The sequence below is a fragment of the Pelophylax lessonae genome (assembly GCF_965119305.1).
Source record: "Pelophylax lessonae genome assembly, chromosome: 4".
NCBI classification, from domain to species: Eukaryota; Metazoa; Chordata; class Amphibia; order Anura; family Ranidae; genus Pelophylax; species Pelophylax lessonae.
This window is the reverse complement of record NC_138771.1, coordinates 674,106,708-674,125,102: the sequence shown is the minus strand read 5'-3', so window position 1 is coordinate 674,125,102 and position 18,395 is coordinate 674,106,708. Positions and strand designations below refer to the sequence as shown.

Sequence of the window (18,395 nt, the reverse complement as noted above, 5' to 3'; positions counted from 1 at the left end):
TCTCTGGTGCAGATTTCAAACGGTGGTGACTCCTGTGACCCTTTGATCACCCTCCAGTGCTCGAAGGTAAGGTAGCCCACTTACCAGATATGGTGAATTCTTATGGCGTACGCCAAAAAGAATCTATAAACGCTTGTGTGTTTCTCCTAACCTCGGATGGTCCGGTTCTGTGTTTGGCCCATAAGTACTCGGGATAAACAAGAAAGAGAAATGCTCCTCATAGTGTAGAAAGGTAACGACCTTTATTACTCGAACACATGCATAAAAACACACTCTTCATGTAAAAACACATCCAGTAAAAAGTCCTTAAAAACTGTGTTGAACTCCAGAAACTCTCGTGCAAATAACGCAAAGAAAAACCGTGATAGGTCACAGCAAAAAGTGTGGGGTACCCATATGGATACTAGTACCGCTGCTGAGCTTCCATAGTGCCTCGCGGCACGGTAAGTCTGGACGCTGTGTGATCACCGCTGGGTTCGCCGTACCCGGAAGTGGTGTGGCGGCGTGCGGTCCAGCGATAGCTCAGAGCGAGGCAGCGTGCGTACCAACTTGACGCGTTTCGTCAGAGATGTGACGTCTTCGGAAGTGGTACGTGCGCTGCGTGTCAGCTTGGTTTTATGCGGAAGGATCAAGGTTCAGCCCATCTTGATCCCGCCTCAATAATTTATGCAAACCGGAAGTAATTCATTGAGTCCGCGATCTAATTTCTATGTATATATTACTCCCATTTGTTATTAATGTTAGATACAAATAGCTTTTTTTGGGTCGGCCTAAGACCCTTTGTTTAGTTTAAAAACATCCCGAAGCCATTTTATTACTATTGTGCCATAATGTATATATAAGGGTCAATCAATTACTTCCGTATGGAGCATAATCGATTGTCATTACATTCATAATTACTACATCACTCTTTAACCAACAATAATAATTTACATCATTATTATACTTATAAAACATGTTACAATACACTAAAGGTTTAATTAATAAATAGCTCGCTCAATATTAAAAGGCCTACTGTAATACACTATGGAATATGTTCAATGTGCAATAAATATAAAACATAATAAATGTCCCCTTACATTGTTTACATTATAAACCCCTTTGTGTGTTGCAAATATTAAAATGATAAAAAATATATATATATGTCCATTTACATTAATAGCATTAGAAAATAAGTTAAATAAATTGCTTCAGATTAGAAACCCCTCAATCTATTTAAAAATTTGTTATGAAACAGTTTATGTCTAAATCTTTGTTCATTCCACCAGGTTGTAATGTGCCTAACTCACATATCCAAAAAGTTTCGTTTTTAGATATTGCAATTTTTCTGTCTCCTCCCCTCCAATGCAGGTCTACCGTGTCTATGCCGCAAAAGCGTAATAGTGAGGGGTCCCTATTGTGATGGGTCCTGAAATGCATGGAGAGGGTATGTTTCTTATATCCTCTTCTGATGTTCCCCAGGTGTTCACCTATTCTTGTACTCAGTTTTCTAGTAGTGCGGCCTACATATTGCAGACCGCATGGGCATGTGGCCAGGTAGGTGACATGGGTGCTTGAGCATGTTATTAATTTTTTAATTTCATATTCCTTAGAGGTGACGTGAGAAACAAAGGAAGTTTGTTTTCTAACTCTTGTTCTCACTGTGTTGCATGCCTTGCATTTATTGCATGCGTAGAAGCCCTTAAAATCCAAAAAGGTGGATACCATCCGCCTTGGTGGATCAGGAATGTTATGGGCTAACTTATCTTTTAGGTTAGGTACTCTGCGATATATGAATTGTGGCTTTGGTGGTAGTATAGTTTTTAGGGTGTTATCCCTCATTAGTATGTGCCAATGTTGTTTAAAGACTTTTTCTACTTGTTTATAATTTCTATGGTACTGTGTGATAAAAGCTAAATTAAAGTGGCTGGTGCTTGGTTCATTAGCCCTATTTTTATCTTGCAATAGGGTGGTCCTGTCCTTATTTTTTACTTGATCTCGCAATGTAATTAGTTTTTGTGTGTCATATCCTTTGTCTGAGAATCTTTCTATGAGGGTATTAGTCTGTTCAATATAATCCCTGTCATCCCTGCAATTTCTTCTCATTCGTAACATCTGACCCTTTGGGATTCCCTCAATCCATCTAGGGTGATGACAGCTGTGGGTGGGTATGTATCCATTGCGGTCTGTGCTCTTAAAAAAAGTTTTGGTATAAAATTTCCCCTCTCTAATGTAAATAGTCAAATCTAAAAAATTTACTTCATATTTGTTGAATGTACCAGTAAAACTTATCTTATAGTTATTAATATTCATGTTTTCCATAAAAACTTTTAAAGACTCCTCTGTTCCGGACCATACAATAAAAATATCGTCGATGTATCGTTTCTAAATTAAAAGATTCTGGTTGGATGTATGAAATATTTCTTCATGTTCCCATTTGCTTAAGAAAATGTTAGCAACACTGGGGGCATATTTCGCCCCCATAGCAACACCTCTGTGCTGTCTGTAATATTGTCCCTCATGCCAGAAGTAGTTGCCTCCCATGGCCAGATCTAGCATTTCTCCCATTAAAATTTGTTGTTCTGATTTTAAATCTGTTTTATCTTTTAAAGCCCACATTATTGCTCGTAGTGCATCCGTCTGGTCTATGTTAGTATACAGCGACTCAACGTCGACTGTAGCCATGATCAAATTCGGAACACACTCTGTTTGGTCTAATATATTAATCAGTTGTTTGCTATCCCTAAGGTAGGCCGGATAGGACTGTACCAGAGGCTGCAGGTAGAAATCCAAGTATTCTCCTATTCTGGAAAAGATGGAATTTATTCCACTAATAATGGGCCTTCCTGGTGGGGCTGTGGTGCTTTTATGTACTTTCGGGACTTGGTATATTACTGGTAATCTTGGGTGGTCCGGAATGAGGTATCTGTACTCTTTTTTTATTTAGAATACCTCTTTTATGTGCTTTTTTCAATAGTAGTTTGACTTTACTTCTATATTTACTTGTGGGGTTGTGTTTTAATTTCTCATAGGTAGATATGTCTTGCACCAGTCTGTTCAGTTCATGTTTGTACATTTCTTTACTTAATATGACTATCCCCCCTCCTTTATCTGCGGGGCGGATAACGATGTTTTTCCTTTTTTCTATTTGTCTAATGCCTTCCCATATATCCTTTTTTGATCTTGCTTTATATTTAGTAATATTCTTTAGATCCTGAGCTACCATATTTTTAAAAGTGTCCGTGTAGTGGTTATTTAGGGGTTTAGGATTAAAAGTTGATTTGTTTTTAAAATTGCTATGTTTAAAATCACTGGGGGTAGTGGGCATAGGATTTGCATCCTTTCCTACATTACTTTCTTTTTGGTGGAAGTGTTTTTTTATATTTACTGTTCTTATAAATTTTTGCAAATCTATAAATGTTTGAAATTCATTAAATTTATTGTCCGGGGCATATTTTAATCCTTGGTCAAGGACTATAAGTTCTTTCTCTGTAAAGGTCTCATTGGTCAGGTTAAAGATACCCTGACCTAATGATCTATCTTCCGGGTACGGCGAACCCAGCGGTGATCACACAGCGTCCAGACTTACCGTGCCGCGAGGCACTATGGAAGCTCAGCAGCGGTACTAGTATCCATATGGGTACCCCACACTTTTTGCTGTGACCTATCACGGTTTTTCTTTGCGTTATTTGCACGAGAGTTTCTGGAGTTCAACACAGTTTTTAAGGACTTTTTACTGGATGTGTTTTTACATGAAGAGTGTGTTTTTATGCATGTGTTCGAGTAATAAAGGTCGTTACCTTTCTACACTATGAGGAGCATTTCTCTTTCTTGTTTATCCCGAGTACTTATGGGCCAAACACAGAACCGGACCATCCGAGGTTAGGAGAAACACACAAGCGTTTATAGATTCTTTTTGGCGTACGCCATAAGAATCCACCATATCTGGTAAGTGGGCTACCTTACCTTCGAGCACTGGAGGGTGATCAAAGGGTCACAGGAGTCACCACCGTTTGAAATCTGCACCAGAGACTTTTATCCAGCACTTTGCACTTTAGTCACGATTAACGGACTGTCACCATTTAAGTCATATTTTTAATATTTTTTGATTGCTGTTGTTGCACCATTTTTTGATATTTATACTTATATTGTTATTGTATTTATTTCTTTTTATGTCATATGGGTATAATTGCACTTTATATTTGAGTTTGGAGTGATCCATACTTACGTATTTTATTCACTATATTGCACTTTGTTAATCAACAACCCATACCAAGAGCTGTTCACTAGCTAAAAGGGTAGCGCAGTAAGCTTTTTTCTGTTCACAATCCTAGATCACTAATTTTTAGTGCACCTGATTACATTGCAGCTTCCCACAGACATTATTTTGCACTCCTTGGCGCGAGTATTTCCATATCACATTGCACTTTCCTTAGTTCACACTGGTGACTAATTGCTACACGCAGCCATGGACCTTGGCAATATCTTTGACTATGCTGACAACAAAAGAGTAGATGTAGATCTACTCTTTTCAGGTGGTCAAATTGAAGCCAAAACACCCAATTTGGAACAGCTGTTTAAAGTATTGAAAAATAACATGGATAAACAGATAAGAACTTGGTGGGACATCACCACCTTGGAAAAATATATCAAGGAGGACATTACTCCTAGGAGGCTACGGTGGGACCTAGCCCCCAATGATGGTATAGAAGATAAAATACTAGAAGAGGAATGGTACAACTTTTTTAAAGATAGCGAAACTAAACTATTAGAGCTAATAGTAACTCGACGAAAGAAAAAAATATTAAATATTAAGGAGAAAATAAAAACCATAAAAAATCAACTAGAACCATATACACAATCCACTGAGTATAAAGATAGGTATAAAAATTTGAAAGATTTTTTGGAAAAACTAGATAGGGACACGCAAAATAAAAAGGTTAAAAAATACCAGAGAGACATCAAGGATTATGAAACAAAACTGGTGTATAAGTGGCAAGAACTTTTAGAGGAACCTGAAGCCATTTCCAGGGACTCATCTCCTGCCAGAGATAGACAGGAGCCGAGTACTAGCATGAGCAATACTCCAAGGAGGCCTAATCAATCAGGAATAGAAAACAAACCGAAAACACCGGGAGGCCCTCAAACAATGAGGACACCCAAACATCCATCCAATAACCATTATAATAGTCCCCAATACAGGGATAATGGACAGGGCAATTATCATCCATCTAACTACCCCTATTATCCTCACCCTCAGGATTTTCAACACAGAGGGTATGGCAACCCCCCAGGACCTCCGCATTCCTACAGGGGAAACAGAGGATGGAACCCCCAATACCGTGGAAGGGGAAGGGGGGGAAGGGGGAAACCCTGGTACCAACCCTACCCCTATCAGCACCCACCCCCCCCTCCACCACCTCCACCTCCGCCTCCGCCCCCCCAGCCAGGGTATGGAGGGGAGGACGGAGAAGGAGGGGGTGCAGAGGGGGCCGTCATCAAAAGAAAAAGAGATCATTAGGTCAGGGTATCTTTAACCTGACCAATGAGACCTTTACAGAGAAAGAACTTATAGTCCTTGACCAAGGATTAAAATATGCCCCGGACAATAAATTTAATGAATTTCAAACATTTATAGATTTGCAAAAATTTATAAGAACAGTAAATATAAAAAAACACTTCCACCAAAAAGAAAGTAATGTAGGAAAGGATGCAAATCCTATGCCCACTACCCCCAGTGATTTTAAACATAGCAATTTTAAAAACAAATCAACTTTTAATCCTAAACCCCTAAATAACCACTACACGGACACTTTTAAAAATATGGTAGCTCAGGATCTAAAGAATATTACTAAATATAAAGCAAGATCAAAAAAGGATATATGGGAAGGCATTAGACAAATAGAAAAAAGGAAAAACATCGTTATCCGCCCCGCAGATAAAGGAGGGGGGATAGTCATATTAAGTAAAGAAATGTACAAACATGAACTGAACAGACTGGTGCAAGACATATCTACCTATGAGAAATTAAAACACAACCCCACAAGTAAATATAGAAGTAAAGTCAAACTACTATTGAAAAAAGCACATAAAAGAGGTATTCTAAATAAAAAAGAGTACAGATACCTCATTCCGGACCACCCAAGATTACCAGTAATATACCAAGTCCCGAAAGTACATAAAAGCACCACAGCCCCACCAGGAAGGCCCATTATTAGTGGAATAAATTCCATCTTTTCCAGAATAGGAGAATACTTGGATTTCTACCTGCAGCCTCTGGTACAGTCCTATCCGGCCTACCTTAGGGATAGCAAACAACTGATTAATATATTAGACCAAACAGAGTGTGTTCCGAATTTGATCATGGCTACAGTCGACGTTGAGTCGCTGTATACTAACATAGACCAGACGGATGCACTACGAGCAATAATGTGGGCTTTAAAAGATAAAACAGATTTAAAATCAGAACAACAAATTTTAATGGGAGAAATGCTAGATCTGGCCATGGGAGGCAACTACTTCTGGCATGAGGGACAATATTACAGACAGCACAGAGGTGTTGCTATGGGGGCGAAATATGCCCCCAGTGTTGCTAACATTTTCTTAAGCAAATGGGAACATGAAGAAATATTTCATACATCCAACCAGAATCTTTTAATTTAGAAACGATACATCGACGATATTTTTATTGTATGGTCCGGAACAGAGGAGTCTTTAAAAGTTTTTATGGAAAACATGAATATTAATAACTATAAGATAAGTTTTACTGGTACATTCAACAAATATGAAGTAAATTTTTTAGATTTGACTATTTACATTAGAGAGGGGAAATTTTATACCAAAACTTTTTTTAAGAGCACAGACCGCAATGGATACATACCCACCCACAGCTGTCATCACCCTAGATGGATTGAGGGAATCCCAAAGGGTCAGATGTTACGAATGAGAAGAAATTGCAGGGATGACAGGGATTATATTGAACAGACTAATACCCTCATAGAAAGATTCTCAGACAAAGGATATGACACACAAAAACTAATTACATTGCGAGATCAAGTAAAAAATAAGGACAGGACCACCCTATTGCAAGATAAAAATAGGGCTAATGAACCAAGCACCAGCCACTTTAATTTAGCTTTTATCACACAGTACCATAGAAATTATAAACAAGTAGAAAAAGTCTTTAAACAACATTGGCACATACTAATGAGGGATAACACCCTAAAAACTATACTACCACCAAAGCCACAATTCATATATCGCAGAGTACCTAACCTAAAAGATAAGTTAGCCCATAACATTCCTGATCCACCAAGGCGGATGGTATCCACCTTTTTGGATTTTAAGGGCTTCTACGCATGCAATAAATGCAAGGCATGCAACACAGTGAGAACAAGAGTTAGAAAACAAACTTCCTTTGTTTCTCACGTCACCTCTAAGGAATATGAAATTAAAAAATTAATAACATGCTCAAGCACCCATGTCACCTACCTGGCCACATGCCCATGCGGTCTGCAATATGTAGGCCGCACTACTAGAAAACTGAGTACAAGAATAGGTGAACACCTGGGGAACATCAGAAGAGGATATAAGAAACATACCCTCTCCATGCATTTCAGGACCCATCACAATAGGGACCCCTCACTATTACGCTTTTGCGGCATAGACACGGTAGACCTGCATTGGAGGGGAGGAGACAGAAAAATTGCAATATCTAAAAACGAAACTTTTTGGATATGTGAGTTAGGCACATTACAACCTGGTGGAATGAACAAAGATTTAGACATAAACTGTTTCATAACAAATTTTTAAATAGATTGAGGGGTTTCTAATCTGAAGCAATTTATTTAACTTATTTTCTAATGCTATTAATGTAAATGGACATATATATATATTTTTTATCATTTTAATATTTGCAACACACAAAGGGGTTTATAATGTAAACAATGTAAGGGGACATTTATTATGTTTTATATTTATTGCACATTGAACATATTCCATAGTGTATTACAGTAGGCCTTTTAATATTGAGCGAGCTATTTATTAATTAAACCTTTAGTGTATTGTAACATGTTTTATAAGTATAATAATGATGTAAATTATTATTGTTGGTTAAAGAGTGATGTAGTAATTATGAATGTAATGACAATCGATTATGCTCCATACGGAAGTAATTGATTGACCCTTATATATACATTATGGCACAATAGTAATAAAATGGCTTCGGGATGTTTTTAAACTAAACAAAGAGTCTTAGGCCGACCCAAAAAAAGCTATTTGTATCTAACATTAATAACAAATGGGAGTAATATATACATAGAAATTAGATCGCGGACTCAATGAATTACTTCCGGTTTGCATAAATTATTGAGGCGGGATCAAGATGGGCTGAACCTTGATCCTTCCGCATAAAACCAAGCTGACACGCAGCGCACGTACCACTTCCGAAGACGTCACATCTCTGACGAAACGCGTCAAGTTGGTACGCACGCTGCCTCGCTCTGAGCTATCGCTGGACCGCACGCCGCCACACCACTTCCGGGTACGGCGAACCCAGCGGTGATCACACAGCGTCCAGACTTACCGTGCCGCGAGGCACTATGGAAGCTCAGCAGCGGTACTAGTATCCATATGGGTACCCCACACTTTTTGCTGTGACCTATCACGGTTTTTCTTTGCGTTATTTGCACGAGAGTTTCTGGAGTTCAACACAGTTTTTAAGGACTTTTTACTGGATGTGTTTTTACATGAAGAGTGTGTTTTTATGCATGTGTTCGAGTAATAAAGGTCGTTACCTTTCTACACTATGAGGAGCATTTCTCTTTCTTGTTTATCCCGAGTACTTATGGGCCAAACACAGAACCGGACCATCCGAGGTTAGGAGAAACACACAAGCGTTTATAGATTCTTTTTGGCGTACGCCATAAGAATCCACCATATCTGGTAAGTGGGCTACCTTACCTTCGAGCACTGGAGGGTGATCAAAGGGTCACAGGAGTCACCACCGTTTGAAATCTGCACCAGAGACTTTTATCCAGCACTTTGCACTTTAGTCACGATTAACGGACTGTCACCATTTAAGTCATATTTTTAATATTTTTTGATTGCTGTTGTTGCACCATTTTTTGATATTTATACTTATATTGTTATTGTATTTATTTCTTTTTATGTCATATGGGTATAATTGCACTTTATATTTGAGTTTGGAGTGATCCATACTTACGTATTTTATTCACTATATTGCACTTTGTTAATCAACAACCCATACCAAGAGCTGTTCACTAGCTAAAAGGGTAGCGCAGTAAGCTTTTTTCTGTTCACTACCCTGACCTGGACTTCGGCCCTTAGCCGATACACAATATCAGGATAACTTCTAACTTAAAATCAGCCTATTACCATATGCATATGTTTACATATATATATATCATAGAGATAGAAACCTTCTAGATGTATACAAAATGTCAGGCTAAAACAGTCATATACATTCAATGCTTGCCACGTCTCAAATGGACACTCCGAAATGAGACCGCTTTACCAGAACACAACTGGGGGTCACGTTCCTGCGTGTCCAAGACACCCACAGTGGTGAGGGTTGACCCAACCTCACCTTTCGCAACAAATGTTAATAGCAATATATACACCGACTAAGGGTTTAGGTTCTTTAAGAGGGTATTACGTCAAAAATAAAACAGAGTTACCTGGACGTCATTGGATGGACTGAAAAACATTGTAAGCAGACAATGGGCTTACCTGGCCAGATATTTTCAGTGCATCCAATGCAGTCCAGATGTCTCACTCCGTCCGCAGATGACGTCACCTCTCCTGGCTGGCTCGCCAAATTGTTGTGGAATTTTTCCTCAGGTACAAAAGACCTGTTACCTGTTAGTCAGTGATACCAAATCAGACAATATATAGCTATATATATAATGAGATCAGACAAGACTCAAGATGGCTGAATCATAGTGACCTGATTTATTACAACATTGCTGGAGTTTATATATACTCAAATATGGGTTTGTCATTACAATCTGACGTACAGAAATGGGTTGTTATTAACATCTTTTATCCAATCAAAGTTAACAACTAATTATAGTAAGCATTATGTCAATCTAGATCGTGATTCTCTGTCATAAAGGGAAATTTCTTGGTGACACACAATAAAAGTTCCAAAGGGGCTTTTAGAAGATATTATTGGCTTTGTGGTCAGCTGTCCAGACAGAGTTGATATTCTGAGAGATAGGGAATTTCCACTGTTTCGTTCATCTGATATATTCTTAGCCTTTGCAAGCTCAGTGACACATGTAAAGAAATCAAAGTAAAATGAGATTAACTCGAAAGACATTTTGTTTAAGATAACCATTCTAAATGCCAGTCAAGGCATCCTGTAAAGGCCAATAAGGTATCCAGAAAATGCGAGATAGGTATGCCACGACAGTAAGACCATGACAAGACTGTGCGAGCAGCAGCAGGCCATAGTGGAGTTTCAGCTGCAGCACGCACGTGTGAGTCGCTCTGCGGAACAGCACCACTTCACCACCAATAACTGGGCCTCCATGCGAGACCTGTGTGCCTTGTTGCGCTGTTTTGAGTACTCCACCAACATGGGCAGTGTCGATGACGCCGTTGCCAGCTTAACTATCCCACTTCTATGCCTCCTTCAAAAAACGATTCGGGCGATGATGGAAGAGGATGTGGCACAGGATGATGAGGAGGAGGATGAAGAGGTAACATTTCCAAGGCTTTCAGGGCAGTCATTCGCAAGTAGCTCCGAGGGTGGGTTCCTGCACACACAAACGCCAGGTACACAATTGTCCAGCAGGGGCACAGTTCTGGAGGATGAGGAGGATGAGGAGGAGGAGATGGAGGAGGAGATGGAACCATGTTCACAGCAAAGTGGCACCCAGGCCAGCTCATGGCCATCACTGGTGCATGGCTGGGGGGATACAGAGGACACGGACGATACACCTCCCACAGAGGACAGCCTTTCGTTTCCTCTGGGCAGCCTGGCACACAACATGCTGCAGTGTCTCCACAACGACCGCCGAGTTGCCCACATTCTAACTTGTGCTGATTACTGGGTGGCCACGCTGCTGGATCCCCGTTACAAGGACAAGGTACCGTACTTAATTCACTCACTGGATCGCGATCGCAAGATGCGCGAGTACCAGCGCACGCTGGTAGACGTGATGCTGCTGGCATTCCCACCTGACAGCGGGGCCACAGTGGAAGCACAAGGCCAAGGCAGAGGAGGAGGAGGAAGAGGTCGCCAATGCAACCAGGGCACCGCCAGCACCTCAGAAGGCAGGGTTAGCATGGCCGAAATGTGGAAAAGCTTTGTCAGCACGCCACAACAAACAGCAGCACCAGCAGCTCATATGGAACGTCTTAGCAGGAGGCAGCATTTCACCAACATGGTGGAGCAGTATGTGTGCACACGCCTACATGTAGTGAATGACGGGTCTGCCCCCTTCAACTTCTGGGTCTCCAAATTGGGCACATGGCCTGAGTTTCCCTTTACGCCTTGGAGGTGCTGGCATGCCCTGCAGCCAGTGTATTATCTGAACGGGTATTTAGCACGGCTGGGGGCGTTATCACAGACAAGCGCAGCCGCCTGTCCAGAGACAATGTGGACAAGCTCACGTTCATTAAAATGAACCAGGCATGGATCCCACAGGACTTTTCCGTACCTTGTGCAGAATAGAGATGGATACCGACAGGGCCGATCCGAGGCGGGTGCCCGAGGTGCGGTGCACCCAGGCGCTTCAAACTGTTAAAAAGGGGGGGGGCGCCGGCGCGCCGGCCGAAGCTGCCATTGACTCCACTGTCTCCTCCAGATACTGTGCAGAGCCAAGCCAGTCAGCCAGACTACTAGTAAATCCTTCCTTTCCATTCCAATCCCCAGCACAGCGCTTACTTTCTGACCAGCCCGGAAGCGGCGCAGCCTCTGCTTTTTTTTTCCTCTGGCTGTATTGTATCTCTGGTTGCTAGAACCGCTTAGCGTCTAGCAACCAGTGACGTCGGACCTTTTTCCACGCCCACCTTATGTCATCACTAGACTCCCTGCTGCTCTATATGTGGCTCGGAGTCTCCGCCTTCTCTGTCCCTCAGACCGGAAGTACATGGAAGCTCCTCTGAGGTGTGTAGAGCGCAGCGTGTTCCATCTATGCAGGATTGGTAATGCGGGAGGTGAAGGTATGTAATAGAATGTGGCTTCCACAGAGTCAACAGAACAGTTTACCTGTACATGGCGCGCTGACAGTGCTCAATGTTTCTTTCTGCTATAAGATGGTTGATTCATAGAGTGAAATCTGGAGGGAGATGACATGTGCAGGCTCTGCCAATCACATCACTGATTACTGTGTTCAATGGGCATGACATGTAAGTCTCATGCACACACAATGTATTGTAAACTCTTTTAGAAGCCTTTCATCCTTCCAGAAAAAGCGCCTGACATTGTAACGTGGTTACAGGCATCAAGCTCTTGGGCGATAATTCATTATAATGGCTAGAATGCCATTTTATTCTGACCATTTAAGTGGATTAAAGCTCAAGTGCTATATGTACCTAGTGTAAATGTCAAGCTTTTTCTTTCTGCCAAAACTGGCAGTGATTTTTTTTTTTAATCTGCCACTAATAAACTCTAAAACCCTACCCGTGTGTATGGACACAGGCGAACATGCAGGAGCCTTTAGAGGCAGAGGGAAAAAATGGCATACATTTTAGTCTATGAATAGAGTGCAGCATTTCAGGGACATGAAAGGTACAGCACAGACTTCCCTCATATGGGCATGTAGGGTAATTTACTGATTTTGGTGGAGATGAGTTCTGAATTCAGACATATTATACAATAGAGTGCTGCATCTCACTGCAATTTATATAGAAGGCTTTGCTCAGGGGTCTGCAGTATGTAATGACTAGCACAACAATAATCCAATGAAGTAGTCTGCAGCATGTGATGGCGTCTGGTGTTTTTTTCTTCTGAATGCATGTAAATACACCAGCTCTATGGGAAATCTTGGTCAGCTTGACATGGCACTGCTACCGAACCATAAGTGACAGGGAAACCAAACTTGGGGAGCACGTTAAGGGGACCCTGGACTACGGCATGGTACATTACCTAGGCAAGCTGGCTGACCCCAAAATTGGATATTTGGTAGTTGTGGGTATTCCCCAAGTTTGGTGTCCCTGTCACTTGTGGTTCGGAAATAGTGTCGTGTCAAGCTGACCGAGATTTCCTATAGATGCCAATGTTAAAAACTAGGAGCCATGTCATGGCACTGGTAATCTGCATTTGGTGGCACTGTTAAGCTGCATTTGGTGGCACTGGTAGGCTGCATTTGGTGGACACTGGTAGGCTGCATTTGGTGGACACTGGTAGGCTGCATTTGGTTGGCACTGGTAATCAGCATTTGGTGGGCACTGGTAGGCTGCATTTGGTGGGCTCTGGTAGACTGCAATTGGTGGGCACTGATAAGGATGCATTTGGTGTGCACTGGTAGGCTGCATTTTGGTGGGCACTGGTAGGCTGCATTTTGAGGGGCACTGGTAGGCTGCATTTGGTGGGCACTGATGAGGCTGCATTTGGTGGGCACTGATGAGGCTGCATTTGGTGGGCACTGATGAGGCTGCATTTGGTGGGCACTGGTAGGCTGCATTTGGTTGGCACTGGTAATCTGCATTTGGTGGGCACTGGTAGGCTGCATTTCTTGGGCACTGGTAATCTACATTTGGTGGACACTGATGAGGCTGCATTGATCACTTGTATCATATCCGCAGTCTCTGACCATCTCCTGTATCAAGTCTGCAGTCTCTGACCATCTCCTGTCTGGGGGCTCTGTCTAACAGACTCTCTAACAGATGCCCTCTCTGTGTCCATTAGAGAGACCCCCCCTCCAGTTCCCATAAGAGTACTTTGCTTCTCTTACTGTAATTTGTTTATTGTTAATAGATCGTGGGAGGGTCCCGGGGTAAGGAAGACTTCTTAGAGGAGCATCTCTGTGTTTGAGCCATTGCCATAGAAACATTTGTAAAGGGGAGGAGTTAGTAAGATGACCACGCCCATGTGGGGGCGCCAGAAAACTTTCTGCACCCAGGCGCCTGTGACCCTAGGATCGGCCCTGGATACCGACCTTACCCAGCCATTGTTATATTTTTGATCTTTCTCACTCTTTTGGGGTGTACCCTAATTTAAAATGACTGAAAAAAAGCATTGTTGGCTACCTCGTCCCCCTCCTCCGCCGCTTCCACCTACACCGCCACATCCACCGCCACCTCAACCTCCCTCCTACTCCATATGGGCCTCGTCCTTCACAGATGAAGAAAATTGTTTTATTTTTCTGTTTTTTTTTTTGTTGTTTTAAGTTATTTCCCTATCCACATTTGTTTGCCGAGCACTTGCCATGCTCTTAACTACATTTTGCTGCCATTTGCAGCACTCTTGCCCTTTCCATTGGTGTTTTAGAGCCATTTTAGTTCCTGAAAGTTCGGGTCCCCATTGACTTCAATGGGGTTCGGTGTCCGGGTAAAGTTCGGAAAAAGTCCGGGACACGGACCCGGACTTTTTTTCAAGTTCGGCCGAACCCGCCGAACACGGACATCCAGGTGTCTGCTCAACTCTAGTATATATACATATATGTGTGTGTATATATATCCCTACACAGAAGTTCAGATGTCATGCCTGCCTCCAAAGACGTCCACAAAAAAGCCAAATACAGTAATCCCCCCGCTCCATCGCGGTTCAGTTTTTGCGGTCCCAGTAATTCGCGGTTTTTTTTGTAATGTTATTTTACTATATAAATCATTAAAAATGAAATATTTTTGTGTTTTTCATAGCTCTTGCTCTGTCTCTTAGTATCTTTTATGTGTTTAAATGAGTTTCTATTGTTTTAAAAGTGTGTTAAAAGACCTTAAAATGCTTTTACACATACAGTGACAGTAAAAAATCATGCCTACAATGCATTTTAATAGGGTTTTTCTATTTTGCGGAATTTCCCTTTTCGCGGCTGGGTCCGGAACGTAACCCCCGCAATGGAGGGGGGTTTACTGTAAACGCCTGAAACAAAAAAACGCCCAGGTGTGAAAGGAGCGGAGCCCTATCCCTGCTCTACTAAAAATTCTAAGAAAAATTATCTTTTTTCTATGGCGGTCACCCTGACATGGATGAGTTTGGTCACCCTGGCATAGCAGTCAGAGTTAGTTCACCCTAAACTACACTACGGTCACCCTGACACTTAACACTTTCCCTACAGAAACTAGATTTTTGAATCTAACTATAGTGGAAAATAGTACCCTAACTACACTAGATATCCCTTTCCGCACACTAATAATTGCTAAATGACACTTTTGCAGCAGGAGTAACAGAACTGCTTCCACTCTCTTCCACATCCCTGTATTACAGTGCTAGAGATTTGGCGGGGCTATCTTATATACTGGGGGGCGTATTCACTGCTGATTGGCCTCTGGACCCCCTAGTCACTCCATTCACATTCCTAGCATCCTCCTGCCCCCTCAATTGGCTTTTACTCACATTTCTGGTCCAATCACAGGCTTTTAAAGCCCAGTTACTGTCCCATTGCATTTTGGGCGGTTCTGGTGCTGAATTCCGAACTTTTACCACAAAAAGTTTGGAATTCGGCCGAATTTCGAACAGTCAATGTTCGGGTCGAACCGATGGTCGACCCGAACCGTTCGATCATCCCTAGTAAGCATCACAGACCTATAGCAATAGAGATTACTTCAGATATCAGCCAGAGTAATCATTGCTCTGTTGTAGAACATTCTATAGACATCACAGACCTCTAGGAGTAATAGATCACTTCAGATATTATTATTATTATTATATAGTATTTATTTAGCGCCGACAGATAAGGGAGCACTTTACAACTTGAGGGTAGACAGTACAAATACAATACACTATAATACAGTAGGAATCAGAGGGACGGTCAAGAGATACAAGAGGTAATAACTGTGGGGGAGGGGCTGATGGAGAAAATAAGAGTACAGTTGTTAGGTGGTTGCCAGATAGGTTTCTCTGAAGAGATGAGTTTTCAGGGATCGTCCGAAAGTAGACAAAGTTGGAGATAGTCAGACAGATGGGGGCAGAGCATTCCAGAGGATGGGAGAAGCTCGAGAGAAGTCCTGGAGGCGAGCATGGGAAGTGGTTACAAGGGAGCTAGAGAGCAGGAGGTCCTGGGAGGAACATAGAGAACGAGTTGGTTGGAATTTTGAGACCAGATTAGTGATGTAGCTGGGTGCCAAGTTATGGATGGCTTTGAAGGTTATGGTTAGTAACTTAAGTTTAATTCGTTGATTGAGTGCCAGCCAATGGAGGGATTGGCAAAGAGGGGTAGCAGGCACAGAGCGGTTTGCAAGGTGGATGAGCCTGGCAGCAGCGTTCATGATGGACTGAAGGGGGGATAGTCTTTTTAAAGGTAAGCCAATGAGAATGGAGTTGCAGTAATCGAGACGAGAGATGACCAGGGAGTGGATTAGAAGCTTTGTGGCATCATTGGTTAGGAAGGGACGTATCTTGGAGATGTTGCGGAGGTTGAGGCGGCAAGCTTTGGACAATGATTGGATGTGTGGCTGAAAGCATAGTTCAGAGTCCAGAAATATACCTAGGACCTTGGCATGGGTGGACGGGTTGATAGTTGTACCGTTGATGTTGACAGAGAAATCAGGGGAAGAGGACCGTGGGGGAGGAAATATCATGAGCTCGGTTATAGATAGGTTGAGTTTGAGGAAGTGATGTGACATCCAGGCTGATTTGTCTGTTAGTAAGTTGGTGATGCGTGAGGAGACTGAAGGAGTGAGCTGAGGGGTGGAGAGATAGATTTGGGTGTCATCAGCGTAGAGATGATATTGAAAGCCATGGGAGGCAATCAGCTGACCCAGGGAGGAGGTGTAGATTGAGAAAAGGAGTGGTCCAAGGACAGAACCTTGGGGGACCCTGACAGAGAAAGGAAGAGGAGAGGAGGTAGTAGAGTTGTAAGTAGCACTGAAGGTGCATTGGGATAGGTAGGATGAGAACCAGTGAAAAGTATGGTCACAGAGGCCAAAGGAGTGGAGTTTTTTGAGGAGGAGGGGGTGGTCCACTGTGTCAAAGGCAGCAGAGAGGTCCAGGAGGAGTACAAAATAGTGTCCATTGGTGTTAGCTGTTAGTAGGTCATTTGTGAGTTTAAGTAGAGCAGTGTCAGTGAAATGTTGAGGGCGAAATCCAGACTGAAGGGGATCAAGAATATTGTTCTTAGTCAGATGGCCACTCGGTTGTAGACCAATCGTTCAAGGAGTTTGGGGGTGAAGGGGAGTAAGGAGATGGGGCGTAGATTGTGAAGGTTGGTGGGGTCCAGTGAGGGCTTTTTAAGAATGGTAGTGACTAGCGCGTGTTTTAGAGAATTAGGGAAGATGCCAGAAGAGAGGCAGAGGTTGAAGATGTGAGTTAGAGAGCGCAGAATAGAGTCAGAGGGTGAGCGTAGCATGTGCGAGGGAGCAGGATCTGGGGGGCAGGTGGTTAGATCACCCAGAGTAATAATTGCTCAGTTGTAGAACATTCTATAGGCATCACAGACCTATAGGAATAAGAGATCATCTCATATATCAGCCAGAGTAATCATTGCTCAGTTGTAGAACATTCTATAGGCATCACAGACCTCTAGGAATAAGAGATCACTTCAGATATCAGCCAGAGTAATCATTGCTCAGTTCTGAAAAATCCTATAGGCATCACAGACCTATAGGAATACAGATCATCTCATATATCAGCCAGAGTAATCATTGCTCAGTTGTAGAACATTCTATAAGCATCACAGACCTATAGGAGTAGAGATCACGTCAGATATCAGCCAGAGTAATCATTGCTCAGTTGTCGAACATTCTATAGGCACCACAGACCTCTAAGAATAAGAGATAACTGGAGAACTGGAGCAGTGCAATTCTTTCAGCTTAGTGAATTACTCCCCCCGTGACATGGGGTGCCGTGGAATCTCTGGAACTTACAGTGTGCTATAAGGTTACTGGAAGTCACAGGATCCTCTGCGATCACTGGAAGTCATAGGATGCTCTGTGATCACTGGAAGTCATAGGATGCTCTGAGGTCACTGGGTGACATGGGATGCTGTGGAAACTCAGGAAGTTACAGGGTGTTGCATGGTCACTGGGAGCCATTGAATGCTCTGGGATCACTGGAAGTAATAGGATGTTCTGGGGTCATTGGAAGCCGATGGATACTCTGGGGTAATTGAAAGTCATAGGATACTCTGGGATCACTGGAAGTAATAGGATGCTCTGGGGTCAAGGATGATGCAGGAGACCCTGACATCACTGGAAACGCAGGATTGACACAGGCATACAACAGCCACTTCAGATGCTGAGATCATGGGAGACACACAAGTCACTGAAGACACAAGAGTTTTGGGATC

At 42.5% G+C, this 18,395-nt stretch overlaps 1 protein-coding gene across 1 annotated transcript in view; it reads left to right on the top strand.

The window, feature by feature from the left end:
- LOC309553400 (NACHT, LRR and PYD domains-containing protein 3-like) overlaps positions 1-18,395 on the top strand; it is a 1,231,344-nt gene that overhangs the window by 282,374 nt on the left and 930,575 nt on the right. The gene's annotated exons all lie outside the window — the stretch shown is intronic.